This window comes from Eptesicus fuscus, chromosome 5, assembly GCF_027574615.1.
Source record: "Eptesicus fuscus isolate TK198812 chromosome 5, DD_ASM_mEF_20220401, whole genome shotgun sequence".
NCBI lineage: Eukaryota > Metazoa > Chordata > Mammalia > Chiroptera > Vespertilionidae > Eptesicus > Eptesicus fuscus.
This window is the reverse complement of record NC_072477.1, coordinates 30704097-30719550: the sequence shown is the minus strand read 5'-3', so window position 1 is coordinate 30719550 and position 15454 is coordinate 30704097. Positions and strand designations below refer to the sequence as shown.

Below are 15454 nucleotides of genomic sequence, written 5' to 3'. Positions count from 1 at the left end.
AGAAAGTGCTGGCGGCGGCAGAGGCCCTAGGGTCGGGTCTGCGCGGGTTGGACCGAAGCTCGGACCGCGGCCCCAGAAGCCCCAACGCGTGGTCCTTCCTCCCGGCTCCTCCCCACTACCCTCAGCGCTAGACTTCAGCCGTTCGGCCGCCATCGGCTGAGAGAGCTGCCCAGCCCGGCCCTACGAAATGTACCTCGGCTACCAGATCACAAGTGGCGCGGCAGAGAACACGAGCTCGGTCCCGGCGCAGAGCGGACAACCGGAACCCCACCCTCTCTACCTCTCTGATTGGGCAAACACGCCACGGAAAACGAAGACGATTGGTCAGCAACAGAGAGGCGGGCCATAGCGCAGGGAAGCGAAAGAGGCGGGGCGGCGCAAGGAATTGCCGGGAGCCGGCCTCTCTTCGGATTGGCCGAAAGCCGGACGCCTGCGCCGGTGTGGAGCCAGTGGACGCAGATCGCCGCCCACCACCGCCGCTACGTAAGGTGACGTCACCAGAAGTTTCATCCACTCATTGGTTGGTGATAAAGGGTGAGCCTCCTGGCCGCGCGGCCAATAAAGGGCAAGATTCAAGCGGGTTCCGCCTCTTCCGCTGGGGACTGGGTTCTTCCGTTGACACTAGGTCACGTGAGTTCCTTCCTGGGTTGGATGCTGGGACTCCCACCCGGCCAATGTTGGGGAGGGAACTGTTCTAACGTCTCAGAAGTTTCTGCTGCAGGTGAGACATACTGAGCAAGAATACACTCAGGACTTCTAAGTATGACTCAAAGGAACCAGTCTTTTACTCCCTCTTTGGCGTGGTTGTGTCATTGGCTGAAAAAGTTACCAACTTGAAGGTCGCGCCACCTCCCCCGCAGGGAACTGATTTGTAGTCCCCAACGCGCAAGTCCTGTATCTTGAAATGTGGTTGTTGCTACTGAATCCTTATTAACACCTCTGCTGACGTCCTGATGTGTTGCGATATGTTTTTTTATCCTTTCATTCAACAGCACCATCAAAGCCAAAAGACACCTGGTTAAACTGAAAGGACTTCATGTATATGTTTGTGAAAGAAATATTAGTGTTTCAGACACTTGACTACTCAGCTTGGTGATCTGCTAGTTGTTCGTAGTTACCGTACTGGGGTGAATAGTAACATGTCTGGTTTGTAAGATTTTTACTGTGATGACGAACGGTCTTTGATTTTGATTAGTGTATATTTGAGAATATTTGAAAAGTACCCTTGCCCTAGCCGGTTTGGCTCAGTGGATAGAGCGTCGGCCTGCAGACTGAAGGGTCCTAGATTCGATTCCAGTTAAGGGCACATGCCTGGGATGCAGGCTCAATCCCCAGTAGAGGGCATGCAGGAGGCAGCCAACCAATGATTCTCTCATCATTGATATTTCTCTCTCTCTCTCTCTCCCTCTCCCTTCCTCTATGAAAAAAATAAAAATATATTTTTTAAAAAGTACCCTAAATTTAGCAATTGTACATACTTTGAGATAAATGCAAGATGACTCTAGAGATACAGGAAGAGAATTACAACCCCTCTTTGTATTTACTTTTTAATCTCAACATTTTTCATGTCTGTGTTTTAAAAACTGTATACGTGATATAACAGTATAAACCTTTTGGTATGTATATACATACTAGAGGCCCTGTGCATGAAATTTGTGCAGGGGAGGGTGTCCCTCAGCCCAGCCTTCACCCTCTACAATCTGGGACCCCTTGATGGATGTCCGACTGCCCGTTTAGGCCCAGTTGGATCGGGCCTAAACGAGCAGTCGGACATCCCTCTCACAATCCAGGACTGCTGGCTCCCAACTGCTCGCTTGCCTGCCTGCCTGATTGCCCCTAACCGCTTCTGCCTGCCAGCCTGATCAATGCCTAACTGCTCCACTCCCAGCCCGATTGCCCCTAACTGCCCTCCCCTGCCAGCCTGGTTGCCTCTAACTGCCCTCCCCTGCTGGCCCGGTAACCCCTAACTGCCCTCCCTTGCCAGCCTGATCTCCCCTAACTGCCCTCCCCTGCAGGCCTGGTCACCCCTAACTGCCCTCCCCTGCAGGCCTGGTCCCCCCAACTGCCCTCCTATGCCAGCCCGGTCACCCCTGCCCTCCTCTGCTGACCTGATCGCCCCCAACTGCCCTCCCCTGCAGGCCTGCTCACTCCCAACTGCCCTCCTCTGCCAGCCTGGTCACTCCTAACTGCCCTCCCCTACTGGCCAGCTTGTGGCAGCCATCTTTCACCACATGGGGGCAGCCATTTTGTGTTGGAGTGATGGTCAATTTGCATATTACTCTTTTATTAGATAGGATACTTGTTAAAGTCAGTAAAACATTTTATTCAATGGGGACTATGGTGGGGTTTTGTAATATGGGAGGAAAAAATGGGCTCAACATTGAATACAATAAGAAAGGTGGGAATTTCTAGTCAAGTAGTTGGTTGTGGGCGGTCTGTGGATGGAAATTTACTAAGAGGAAACATCAGAGAGTAAGGAGAATTATTGTTAGATCTACTCAAAGGATTCTTACTGAAAGCAGGCTAGGATAAGAGATATGCCTGGAGGATAATGTAGGGCTGTGGTCGGCAAACTGCGGCTTGTGAGCCACATGCAGCTCTTTGGCCCCTTGAGTGTGGCTCTTCCACAAAATACCACGACCTGGGCGAGTCTATTTTGAAGAAGTGGCGTTAGAAGAAGTTTAAGTTTAAAAAAATTTGGCTCTCAAAAGAAATTTCAATCGTTGTACTGTTGATATTTGGCTCTGTTGACTAATGAGTTTGCCGACCACTGATGTAGGGTAAGGAACCCAATCAGATATTGAGGGAGAGGAATTCTAGTTAAAATGACGTAGCAGGATTATTACTGGAACTGGACACTATAAGGACGGACATAGGAGCCCAAGGTCGGGCCTACTCAAAAAGCTAACGCATGTGTATACTGCCCTTCCCCCCCCCACCACACACACACACACTCACTCCTATATATAAAAATCTATTTGCATTTGCTATTATTAAAATACAAATATTTGTATTTGTTATTATTAAAATATAAAGTCCAAATTGTACATAATACTACTTGAAATACTCATGCTCAATCACTGTATCAGGGCTCAACCAGAGTGTCAATAAAAGGAACATTTAAACCTGTAGAGAATTTTTATAAGTTTATTTGAGCCAAACTGGCAATTGCCAGGAAGCAAAATCTCAACAGATTGAGAAAAGCTCCAGAAAATGGCAATTTTACTAGTTATTTTATACATCAGAATCAAAGGGGAAGATATAAGGGAGTTACATGAAATCCACTGATGGTAGGGAGGCAGGAGAAAGCAAAGCAGGGAAATCTCAGGGATTGGATAAAAAGTAAAACAAATAGACACAGACTTCTTTTACATTTGTGGTTACAGGAGAGTTAGTTAACAACAGGATAACAATAGCAATGAGGGGTTTTGTGGTCTATGCCCTGGTGCAGTGAGGGGTCCGAGAAAAAAAAAGGAAATTACCCTGACATTCCAAAGATATGTTATTGTAGATGCCAAAGACAGTTGGCTCAGTTAAGGTAAAGATTTACCTCTGTCAGGGAAGATACCAGCCTAGGACTTTACTACCCACCATGACTCGCTTTTAGTTAGAGTTTTAATTTCAGACCATCCTAGGTGGTTACTGTAGGTCTCTGAGTTTGTAAGGCCTCCCCTGAGCTTGTCAAGATTAGTATGTGGCCCCTTTTTTTGTATACAAGAGAATCTGAAGCAATATACATTAAGGAATTTTTGCAAGGAATTGACTTACACAGTTGTGGGGGCTGACTAGGGATCAAGCCTGAATATAGCAGGTTGTCAGAAAAGGCAGGCTGTGCCGCGTCCAGCATGGGCAGGTTCGAGTCTTTATTTTATAGTCAGAGCACACAAAGCAAAACAAGGGTAGTGGTCAACATGTTTACAATGTTCTTGTGAGTTTCACCTTGTTTTTGCAGCACTTGTGCACCTCCCACAGCCCATTAGCTACCTAGGAAGCAACTCCTTTATTTAAAGTCTATTGATTATGAACGTTAATCACATCTACAAAATACTTTCACAATAACACATAGATGAAGAACTTCAGACCATTTGAGAGTGGGGTTTCAGGCTTAGAAGTCGTTCCAAGGAACAATATTTGACACAGTCTTGTATGTGTGGGAGTGGGTTAGAATAAGTTATACAGGATGTACAAATCAATCCCATTTTCCAGCCTGCCTCTTAACTCCCTGCTTCATTTGGCTGGCTAGTCCTTGAGACCTTGGCCTAACAGCCTGAATTTGAAGCTTCTGGCTCCATTCCTAAGCACCATACTCATTTGCCCAACTATTGAATCCCAGAACCCCCTTAGTATTTCCCAATACCTAAGGCCCACACTTAGACATGCATACTTCTATGTAAGGAGGACTTTCTGGCACGTTATCAGCTTTGGAGCTTTTGAAAATGTCAACAGGACTGCCCTTGAAGCCCAAAGTGTGGGGTGGTGAGGACATCCTGTGACAGGTGCCTGCTGGTTTATACCGGTCACTATGCCAAATTGTGGTGTGTGTGTGTGTGTGTGTGTGTGTGTGTGTGTTCAATATAGTGGTGATATTTTAACTCCTTCTGTTTTAAGATGGACTTTACTATTACCCCTTTTAGTTTAGCACATGAAAGTTGGGGAATAGGCAGAACTAGTACTGAAACTGATAGTGATGTTAAAAAAACAAAAATGAAACCACACCAATTATCTCCAGAAAACCTCTTCACAGAGCTGATCAAATGTGGCTGGCAATTAGTTTAAGCTGTATGTTCTCTTCCTGCCACTTTGAATTTAAAAAGAATGAGCAAACAGTAACATAGCTACTTTAAATGGAATTAAGAGAAGAGAAAAAGGCCTGAGTATTTGGTAAACTAGTCTCTGGGTCTTTTATTTAAACAGAGAAGTATGGTTAGGACCAAAAGGAGCAGCTTGGGATCTTGATAATTACTGTGAAAATAAATTCACTCCTTTCTTAAATAAGATATAAAAGTGTCTGTTTGTACACACATGTGAAGTTGATTCAGGGCATATGCTACAAAATTGGCTCTAAATGGACAAGCTGTATGTTATTGAATTGCTAAGGCAAATGCTACTACAAATTTCCACCGTCTTTTTTTTCTCCTCGATACTTGCACCAATTTTGTCCTGATTCTACCTCCCAGATTGTACTTACTTTTAAAAACTGTTCAGTATGGAAAAGTTCCCTCAGACACAAATATAGAAAAAACTGTATCATGGACTCTTATGTGTATGACCCTATCACCCAACTTCAACTGATTGCTAAACTTATATCTATACTTGCACCCACTATCTCTTATTTGATTATTTATAAGCCAATTACAGATGTCATTTCATTTGTAAATACTATTCTGTGTATCTCTAAATGATAGGACTTTTTCTCCAAAAAAATAATCACAGTAGGCAGACATTTTAATAAGGACTGTTACTCAAAATTAGGAGTGTGGTTTTGAGCAAATTATTTAATCTCTATAATCCTCATATTGCTTATCAGGTGACAATATCTACTTTCAGGGATTTTTTGAAAATTAACTGTAAATAAAATACCTAGCACAGGGCTTGCCACATTGTAGGCATTCAGGAATTATTAGTTCAAGTTCTAACCTTTGATCAACTAATGCCCCTTGCTCTGAGAGATTATAGGAAGGGTGTGTGAGAAGAAACAAGTCATCTTTTATGTCAAAAAGCAGTTTAGACAGCTCCATTTTGGACTGCGTAACTTGGCAGCCACCATGTTGGCCACATGGCTTACAGTTCCCCTGGGGGCTGCCATCTTGAAACAGCAAAGGCCAACCCCTCCCTTTGAATTAGCCAATCACAAAAGACTGTGCGCCTGAGCTCCAATCAAGAGTGAGGGACAGGTCACATGTGTCAGGGATTATAAAGCTGAGCAGACTGCCTGCTCAGTGTGCACGTGCTTCCAGACCATGTGTGCGCACCCTTCTACGTACAAGTAAAGATATTTGCCTTGCTGCCTGGCTCCCAAGTATGTTTTGTGTTCTACAGGACCCCTGAATTTAGGGGCTCACCTTATTTCAAACATGTGACAGAAAAGATGTTTGCTGAGCCTTTTAATTGTTGAAAATGATCCTTGAAAAAAAAGGGGGAAATAATGAAGTGATAGCACCAGGAATTTACAACAGCCAGGAAATGGAATCAAGGAAGTTTAAGTCAAGTATATCAAAGTTAGACAAAGTAGAGTAGAGGCCAATATTAAAAGAGAATCTATGTGAACTTATGTGAAACACAGACTATTTGACTAATCTAATATCCTTAGGGATATTCTTTTTTTTCATGTAATCTCCAACAGATGTGACAGTATAATACAAAATCATTTATCTGAGCTGTAAAAGAAATATGAAAGCCTTCTGTTTTCTTTTGTAGTAGTTCTAGAACTGTTAGCCACCAGACTCAAATACCAATGGTATCCCTACTCACTATCTGTTTTTTTTAGATTTACATATTGCTTGACTCTCTCATCTCCTATCCTACAAAAATAGTTATAGGAGGTTAAATTTAATTTTCTAAGCATTATAGTAAATACAAGGTGGGGGTAAAGTAGGTTTGCAGTTGTGAATACATGAAACAGAGTTTATTCTTGTATTAGTATTTATTAATTTTTATATTGTTTTACATATGAACAACTGTAAACCTACTTTTGCCCCACCCTATAAATTTTCTTAGCAGAATACACAATAAAGATGGATCTACTTGCCTGGCCGGCATGGCTCAGTGGTTGAGCACTGACCTGTGAACCAGGAGGTCACGTTTCAATTCCCAGTCAGGGCACAGCCTGGGTTGTGGGCTCGATCCCCAGTTTGGGGCATGCAGGAGGCAGCCGATCAATAATTCTTTCTCACCATTGATGTTTCTACCTCTTTCTCCCTCTTCCTTCCTGTCTGGGGAAAAAAAAAAAGATGAATCTGCTCTTGATTGCCAGCATCTTATTATCTGAACAATAATATCACATTGCAACAGAGCCATGTTTTCTTTCACTTTAAAAAGTACATTATGGTAATGAAGGAGATAAAATAGTCTCAGTGATAGTTGACATCTTGAATAAATTTTGTAATCAGGTGATTGCTCTTAGACTAATAAGGGAAAAATTGGAAGATAAAATGAACATTAAGTAGATTTAAGTCTCAGTCATGAATACATTAATTTAATTAATTAGCATTTTTCACCCTTAAATTCCAATATTGAAAACCAATAGATGATAGTTTTTGGTTTGAACTATAAAATTTGCTACTTTTGATAATCATTTCTTACTTAAACTTGTGGGATATAATTTCTCCCATAAATCTTCCATATTTAAAAAATAACATTTGAAAAAATTTACCTGACAACTACTTAGAACAGCATGAACACTTAAAAGAAGAAAACTGTTTCTTTCAAAAAGCAAGATCATAAATACCAAGTATAAATAGGATAAATTTTACCCTTTGCCCCCACCTCTATGAGAACGCTCTGGGTAGGAGAAAAACAAATCTCTTTTCTCCAAATAGTGGCTTTGACTGCCTATGTGATGGGCTAAGACAGTGGTTCTCAACCTTCCTAATGCCGCGACCCTTTAATACAGTTCCTCATGTTGTGGTGACCCCCAACCATAAAGTTATTTTCGTTGCTACTTCATAACTAATTTTGCTACTGTTATGAATCATAATGTAAATATCTGTGTTTTCCGATGGTCTTAGGCTCTACAGCAGCGGTTCCCACAGGTTGAGAACCGCTAGCTGGGTCGCAGCATTAGGAAGGTTGAGAACCACTGGGCTAAGATAAGGAGAAGCAAGATTTCAGTTTTACTGGGCCTTTGAATAGACAGATGGTAGCTTAGAGGTAGATGATTCTGTAACATGAAATGGTTACTGTTTTGGTTATTTCTTACGCACAAGGAGGCATGAATAGGAAACTGGAGGATAAAAAAATGAGATACAGAAACCACTCTGAAAAAAGTAACAAAATACTACATATATTTACATTAAAAATGTGTTTTATTTAGAAAATATTTTTCCTTAAAAAATTGGTTCATTCAACAAATATTTTTTCCATTTTTAAATATATATTTTATTGTTGATAGTATTACATGTATCTCCTATTTAACAAATATTTCTGATCATCCATTATGTGTCTGGTATATTTTAGGTCCTGGAGATGATACCATTGTAATTTTTTTTTAATTTAATAAATCTTTATTGTTCAGATTATTACAATTGTCCCTCTGATACCATTGTAATTTAACGTAGTTATGAGTAACTGGAAAGGAGCAAAGGGAAGGCCAAATATTACAGGCATGCTATTTGTGCAGCTTTGCCAGAAAGCTGCAGTTTAGACACATGCCCAGTAAAGTCTGGGTGAAATAGGGAAAATATTTGACTGTCAGTCCTTCCTGGGGATAGGTAATTGGCCACAGGAGACGTGACCACTGCAAGCATGGGAAGATTTGAGATACTTAATCCTCTAAACTAGGAATGGGGAACTTCTGGCCCACAGCCCCCAAAGGCCATGTAAGGCTCACGAAATTACTTGGTCTGGCCCTGCCAAGGCATTAGGAGTAAGTTGAGTTAATTGAATATAGCAGGCTAACTTTTTAAAATATGTATTTTTTTTATTGATTTCAGAGAGGAAGGGAAGAGAGAGAGAAAGATGAATGATAAGAGAGAATCACAGATCATCCACTGAGCCACACTGGCTAGGCACACTTTATTTTTAAGTTGATAACTTTGTATGGCTCCTGAACGATGTTATAAATATCCAAACGGCCCTTGGCAGAAAAAAGGTTTCCCACCCTTGTTGTAAAAATAGTTCGCTCTCAAAAAAAAAATAAAATAGTTCGCTCTCTTCCCAGTTTGTGCTCATGTTCTCTTCACTCCTGGCTTGTGGAGTTCTCAGGCTCCTGCACTTGCCCACACACAATGGACTAATGGACTGCAACCAGCCTGATGCTACACCAGACCCAGCTCCACCATGGAACAGAAATTCTGGACGTTGGCTTTGCTTCTAGCTCTACTGAATCCCCAGCTGTCCACCTTCCGGGACTGGATTAAGGGAAACGGGACTTTAGAGATGCAGAGATATAATTCCACGCAAATAGAAATCACTCATCCTCCCTTGCGAGTCTCAGAAAATTCTTTTTCTCCAGATATGGTAAGGAATTCACTCTGAGCACTCAGTGGGGAAAAGGATAACAGAGATATAATGTTAAAACAAAGTCCCTGCCCTCATGCAGCTTACTTTCTACTTAGCAGACAGACAATATTGGTCATTTATATTAAAAAGAATATAAAGAGTCGTACTTGCATGGCTCAGTGGTTGAGCATCAACCTATGAACTAGGAGTTCACGGTTTGATTCCTGGTTAGGGCTGGGGTTGGGGACTTGATCCCCAGTGTGGGGCATGCAGGAGACAGCCAATTAATGACTTTCATTATTGGTGTTTCTATCTCTCCCTCTCCTTTCGTGTCTGAAATCAACAAAATATGTACATATTTAAAAAGAGTGATGCTTTAAAAATATATAATTAAAAAGTTTTTTTTAAGTATGTAAAGTAATTTTAGCTAATGATAAGTACTATACAGGGTGGAATATTAAAAATATTTGACACTAGGCCTGGCTGGTGTGGCACAGTTGATTGAGCGTCATCCCATAATCCAGGAGGTCACAGTTTGATTCCCTGTCAGGGGACGTACGAGAATCAACCAACGAATGCATGAATAAGTGGAACGATAAATCTCTTCCTCATTAATAAATTTAAAAAAGAAAATAGGCCAGTCTTAGTTTTGTTGTGACTGGTGTTATGCCTTTAGTTATTGAATCATGGGAAGGTCTTAGAGATGCTGGGGCAAAAAGAGCAGGAAATGGACTCAGGATCTGGGACAGCAGTTACTTACCAACATAGAAGTAGGGTATTTCAATATTATAGCAATTGATGTAGCCATGCTAAAGTACATAGACTGAAAATTGGCTCTGGTGCTGTGAAGAAAAATAAAGCAGGCTAAGAGAGTGGAGAATGATAGAATAATAAGTTTATATTCTTTCTGAGAAGTATGTGTATGTGTGTGCCTGTGTATGTATGTGTGCACACATGCATATAGATATTTTATACAACACTTATCTCTTGGATGACCAGAGATCATCTGTTTACTCCACACTGATGGAGAGACTTCGGTGGGGACAAGAGGACAAGAAGTAGAAACGACAAAGCCAGCTTTAGACTCTTTTGATAAGGCATCCATTGTGTTGTTGTGGACTGAATAATATTTTAGGACATACGTTACAATGAGTTATTGTTTCCCATAAATTGAACTGGTGTGTGTAAGTGTGTGTGTGTGTGAGTGTGTGTGTGTGTGTGTGTGTGTGTGTGTGTATGGGAGAGAGAGGAGAAAGAGAAATATCCTAATACAAAACAAAAAACTTCTGGGTGAGTGTTTGTGTGTATATTTTAAGGGGAGTAGAGTTTATGAGAAGGAAATCCTAGAAATCTCAGGAGTACCCTTCTTTCTGAGGTCAATCTCTGTCCATGAACTTGATCATATGTCCTCTGAGGTATTGAATTATCAATTGCATCCTCACTTTATTTTTAATTTCTTCCTCAATGCTATATTTTCCTTCTTCCTACAATATACGTCTCTTCTACTCTGTAAAGAACATTCCTGTGACCCTGACTACACATTGATTTATTCCATTTTCTATAATACCTTACATTCTGCCTCTTTTTCATCATTACCTTCATTCTTCAATCTGCTAGAATATATCTTTAATCTCTAAGCTTCCATAAAACCTTTTTCTCAAAGGTCACAAGTCAACTTTTAATTGCCAAATGCAAAGGCTTTCTCTATTTTTTTAAAAAATTTATTAATTTCAGCTTTCTCTATTTTTGTCTGACAGGACCTACCTGCTTTGGAAAACATTGACTCCGCCCCTCCCTCCCCTTCTTGAAACCAAACACCACTGCCCTTCGGTTCTCTTTTATCCCAGTCCCTTTGCCTCCCTTTGAATGTAAATGCTTCCAAATCTCCACAAAAAATTGTCTCCACCTTCGGTGCTCCTGCGTGGCTTCACTATCACAGTCAACTACACGGAAAGCCTTGACATAATTTGACCCTCTTCATTAAGTCATGTGTTGATAAACATTTTCATGTACCCTTGCTTTCCCCACTACAACCACCCTAACTCAGCCACTCATGATTTACTTGGACTTTACAATAGCTTTAAACCAACTTTGTTTGCCTCCATTTTTTCCCTTCTCCAGCCTCTTCTCTATAAACTCACCAATATTTTATCTTTAAAAAGATAAGAACTCCTTAACTCTCCTACTTAGAACTTCGGTGGACTTTTGATTTTAAAAGGTAGAGTAACACAGAGTTTCTCTCTGCTTCCTCCCATTTTCTAAAATTATAAAGGACGCCGAAACCGGTTTGGCTCAATGGATAGAGCGTCAGCCTGCGCACTCAAGGGTCCCGGGTTCGATTCCGGTCAAGGGCATGTACCTTGGTTGCGGGCACATCCCCAGTAGGGGGTGTGCAAGAGGCAGCTGATCTATGTTTCTCTCTCATTGATGTTTCTAACTCTCTATCCTCTCTGTAAAAAATCAATAAAATATATTTAATAAAATATATTTAATAAAATTATAAAGGAATGGGAAAAGTTAACCCAGAAGAACCAAGCAAATAAGAGAGAAAAAATGAGATTTTAATAGATTTATAAGAAGATGAAAATTGAATGGAAGAGTGTTAATTGATTTAGCAGGGTGGAGGAAGTAACAATTTAAGGAACAAAAATCAGAAATGTTAATGAAAACAAGTTAATGAGTTCTGAAGACCCCTCAGAAGCTCAGTACTTATAGGCACCAGAGGCCGCTAGATAGCTTTAGACATGGGACCAAAAGTCTGGCCATAGACTCCCATCCCACACACTCTCAGCTTTGAAAATGGACAGACAGCCAAGTCCCAGACATTGGAGGAAACCTCCAACATAAAGCAAGTAGGTCCTGGAGAAAATAGGGTTGAAGTAGGGAAAACTAATTTTTATTATACTCACAAAGAGTTTGCACAAAGAACAGGTATTTGTGTGTATTGTATTTAACATCTACACTAATAAAAGAGAAATATGCAAATTGACCATATCTCCGTGCGTCCACCAGCCAAATCAGAAGTGAATATGCAAATTAACCCAACAAAGATGGCAGGTTAATTTGCATACGCAGGCACGGAGCGGCCGGGCGGGGCGGGATGCCTGCTATGAGGGGGAGGTCAGGAGGCAGAGGGAGCTACAGGAGCAGCGCTCTGGCCAGAGCGGAGAAGACCGAAGGCTCCAGCCAGAGCGAAGATGGAAGACGGTGGCCAGAGCGAAGGCCTGGGTACCGAGTGCCGGAGGAAAACCAGTGCCGGCAGTCAGGGAAAGGAAGGCCTATTGCATGAATCTTTGTGCAACGGGCCTCTAGTATTTATATAACAAGCTTTCTCATTAACATATATACTAATTACATGTGTAATATATGTCAGTTAACAAGGAAGAGCTTGATATACAGATTCTATATTAAGAAAGAGCTCTTTGGAAATGCAAAAAAAAATCACAGAAAGTAGAATAGAAAGCAAAGAAATGGAAAATAGAAGAAAAAACATTTTATAAAGAGAATTAATTCAGAAGGTTCAGTTGATACAAGGTCTGGAATAAGGAGAGAGAAAATGGAGAAAAGGCATTTATCAAAGAAATAATACAAAAATGTCCCTAGAGCCCAGCCAACGTGGCTCAGTGGTTGAGTGTTGACCTATGAACCAGGAGGTCACAGTTCAATTCCTGGTCAGGGCACATGCCAAGGTTGCGGGCTCGATCCCTGTGTGGGGTGTGCAGGAGGAAGCTTGTTAATGATTCTCTCTCATTAGTGATGTTTCTATCTCTTCCTCTTTGAAATATATATAAATATATATATATATATATCTTTTAAAATATCCATAGCCCTAGCTGGTTTGGCTCAGTGGATAGAATGTTGGCCTGTGGACCAAAGGGTCCCGGGTTCGATTCCAGTCAAGGGCACATATCTCAGTTGCAGGCTCCTTCCTGGCCCAGGCCCTGGTCAGGGCTCATGCAGGAGGCAACCAATAGATGTGTTTCTCTCACATCAATGTTTTTGTCTTTCTCTCTCTCTTCCACTCTCCCTAAAAATCAATGGAAAAATATTGGGTGAGGATTAACAACAACAAAAAACACAAAACAAAAAAATGTCCCTAGAAGAAGACATGAGTCTCCATTGCATCCCTTAAGCAATAAATGAGAACACATACTGAAGGTACATTATTGTGAAATGTCAGTATCCTAGACCCAAAAAGCATTCGCAATAATGAGGAGGGGGGGCATGGAAAATGAAGTCCTCATACCCTATAGTGGGAAGTCAATATCTGAAAAAATAACCCTATAAAACATTTAGAAATATGGCTATAAATTCAGGTAAACAGAGGAGTTGAGGACACTTGCCTGGTGACCAGCACTACGGGCAGGGCAGGGAACAACTGTTCTTAATTGTAGGCTTTTTAATTATTTATTTTTTGTATTCCTCACCCAAGGATATTTTTTCATTACTTTATAGAGAGAGTGAAAGGGAGGGAGGGAGGGGAAGAGAGAGAGACACACACACAGACAGACAGAGACATCTATGTGAGAGAGACACATAGATTGGTTGCCTCCCACACATACCCCGACAGGGGCTGCGGATTGAACCTGCAACCCAGGTATGTGCCGGGAATTGAACTCACTACCCTTAGGTGCGCGGGCCAATGCTCTAACCACCGAGCAACACTGGCCAGAGTTTAATGGTAACTTTGGGGAGAGGGAAGTAAGTACTATTAACAGAAAACCCTTCTAGCTTCCCTGTTGCCTACATAATAAGCCTTAAATCTCTTGAACCCTTTGCACTCGGATGTTGAGTGTGACTCGACACGATTAACAGTAGAATAAAGGAATCAAAAAAAGCAAGCGAGTGCAAAGGGTTAAAATCAGGCCTCACCCTGCCTTCTTATCTATCATCCTTCTCTCCCCAACCTGACACATCCTTCATGCCGATCACTCATTCATTTAAGAACAAGTATTGAGACCCTGGCCCAGTAGCTCAGTTGGTTAGAGCATCCTTTGGATATGTCAAGGTTGCAGGTTCATCCGGTCAGGGCACATACAATAATCAACCAGTGAATACATAAATAAGTGAAATAACAAATCTCTCTCTCTCTAAAAAAAAAATCAATTAAAAAGAAAGAACAAGTGTTAAGCACCTACTGTGAACTAGTGAGTATAAGACATCTTTCCATACTCACTAGCTCACAGTAGGTGCTCAAATGGTAGAAACAGATGCATAAAAAATTAACACACCAGTGAATCTGATGTGTAAGTGAAAATATGGACAATGACCTATTCTTTGGGAATCCAAAAAAGAGCAACATGTTGCCCAAGTTTGTCTTTCACTCCTAACGTCATACCCTTGATAATGCTTGTTTGTGGTGCATTTGGGTGTGTGTGTGTGTGTGTGTGTGTGTGTGTGTATACAGAAGGACAACATGAAACTTTCTCTTAACTAGATCTGCCTCCCAGAAACAAAGGCTTTTGTTTCCTTGCTCGCCACTTTGCCCATTATGCTCTGATCAATTTCAGTCAAAAAGCATTCATTATTAGATAATTATTAAGAACTCCAGCTCTGCCCTAGACAGTTTGGCTCAGTGGAAAGAGCATTGACCTGCAGACTGAAGGATCCTGGGTTCGATTCCGGTCAAGGGCACATTGATGTTTCTCTATCTCCCTTCTTCTCTGAAATCAATAAAAATATATTTTAAAAAAAAAAAAAAAAAACTCCAGCTCTGGAGTCAAGAGGATGCTGGCACTTGCTAGATATGTGACAGAGCAGGTTATGTATCTACTTAACATCCAGTTGCTTTATTTCTGATATGGACAATAGGACTACTGGTATAGTAGGGTTTGTTTGAAGATTATGTGAAATAATGTATTTAAAATGCTTGAAACATAGTATTATTAGGGTCATGTCATTCTCCCCATTGGATACATTCCTGAGCTGGACAGGGAGTATGTTTGATTCTATCTCTTTAAAAATATATTTTTTTTATTGATTTCAGAGAGGAATGGAGAGGGATAGAAACATCAATGAGGACAGAGAATCATTGATTGGCTGCCTCCTGCACGCTCCCTACTGGGGATCGAACCTGCAACCCGGGCATGTGCTCTGATCAGGAATCGAACTGTGACCTCCTGACACCAGCGGGGCTGATTTGACCTTTTGACTTTCTGTCACAAATGTTTAGCCCAGAGCTTGACACCTACCAAGTACATGTTTGCTATGATGAGGAGGGAAGAAAGAGACTCTGGAACCTTACTGGAGACTGTGGGACCTGAACTGGGGTTAAAGGCTGGATAGGAGTGGCCAG

General features: G+C 41.4%; 1 protein-coding gene and 1 long non-coding RNA gene across 5 annotated transcripts in view; one reads left to right on the top strand and one right to left on the bottom strand.

Annotated features, from left to right (window-relative positions):
• Nucleotides 1–15454, bottom strand: part of WDR89 (WD repeat domain 89) — a 92231-nt gene that overhangs the window by 25817 nt on the left and 50960 nt on the right. Inside the window, exon 1 of one of the 3 annotated variants that reach the window (XM_008138962.3) lies at nt 194–280. The exons of 1 other annotated variant lie outside the window; for it this stretch is intronic. The gene's annotated coding sequence lies outside the window, so the exon portion shown is untranslated. Of the gene's footprint in view, nt 1–193; nt 281–15454 lie in introns of those variants that run through there. One more of the 3 variants, XM_054716003.1, reaches the window with a different exon arrangement.
• The window catches only part of LOC114230613 (uncharacterized), a 65225-nt gene continuing 50280 nt past the window's right edge, over nt 510–15454 (top strand). For both annotated transcript variants that reach the window (XR_003616541.2, XR_008556086.1), the window contains exon 1: nt 510–721. This is a non-coding gene — a long non-coding RNA (uncharacterized LOC114230613). The remainder of the gene's footprint in view (nt 722–15454) is intronic.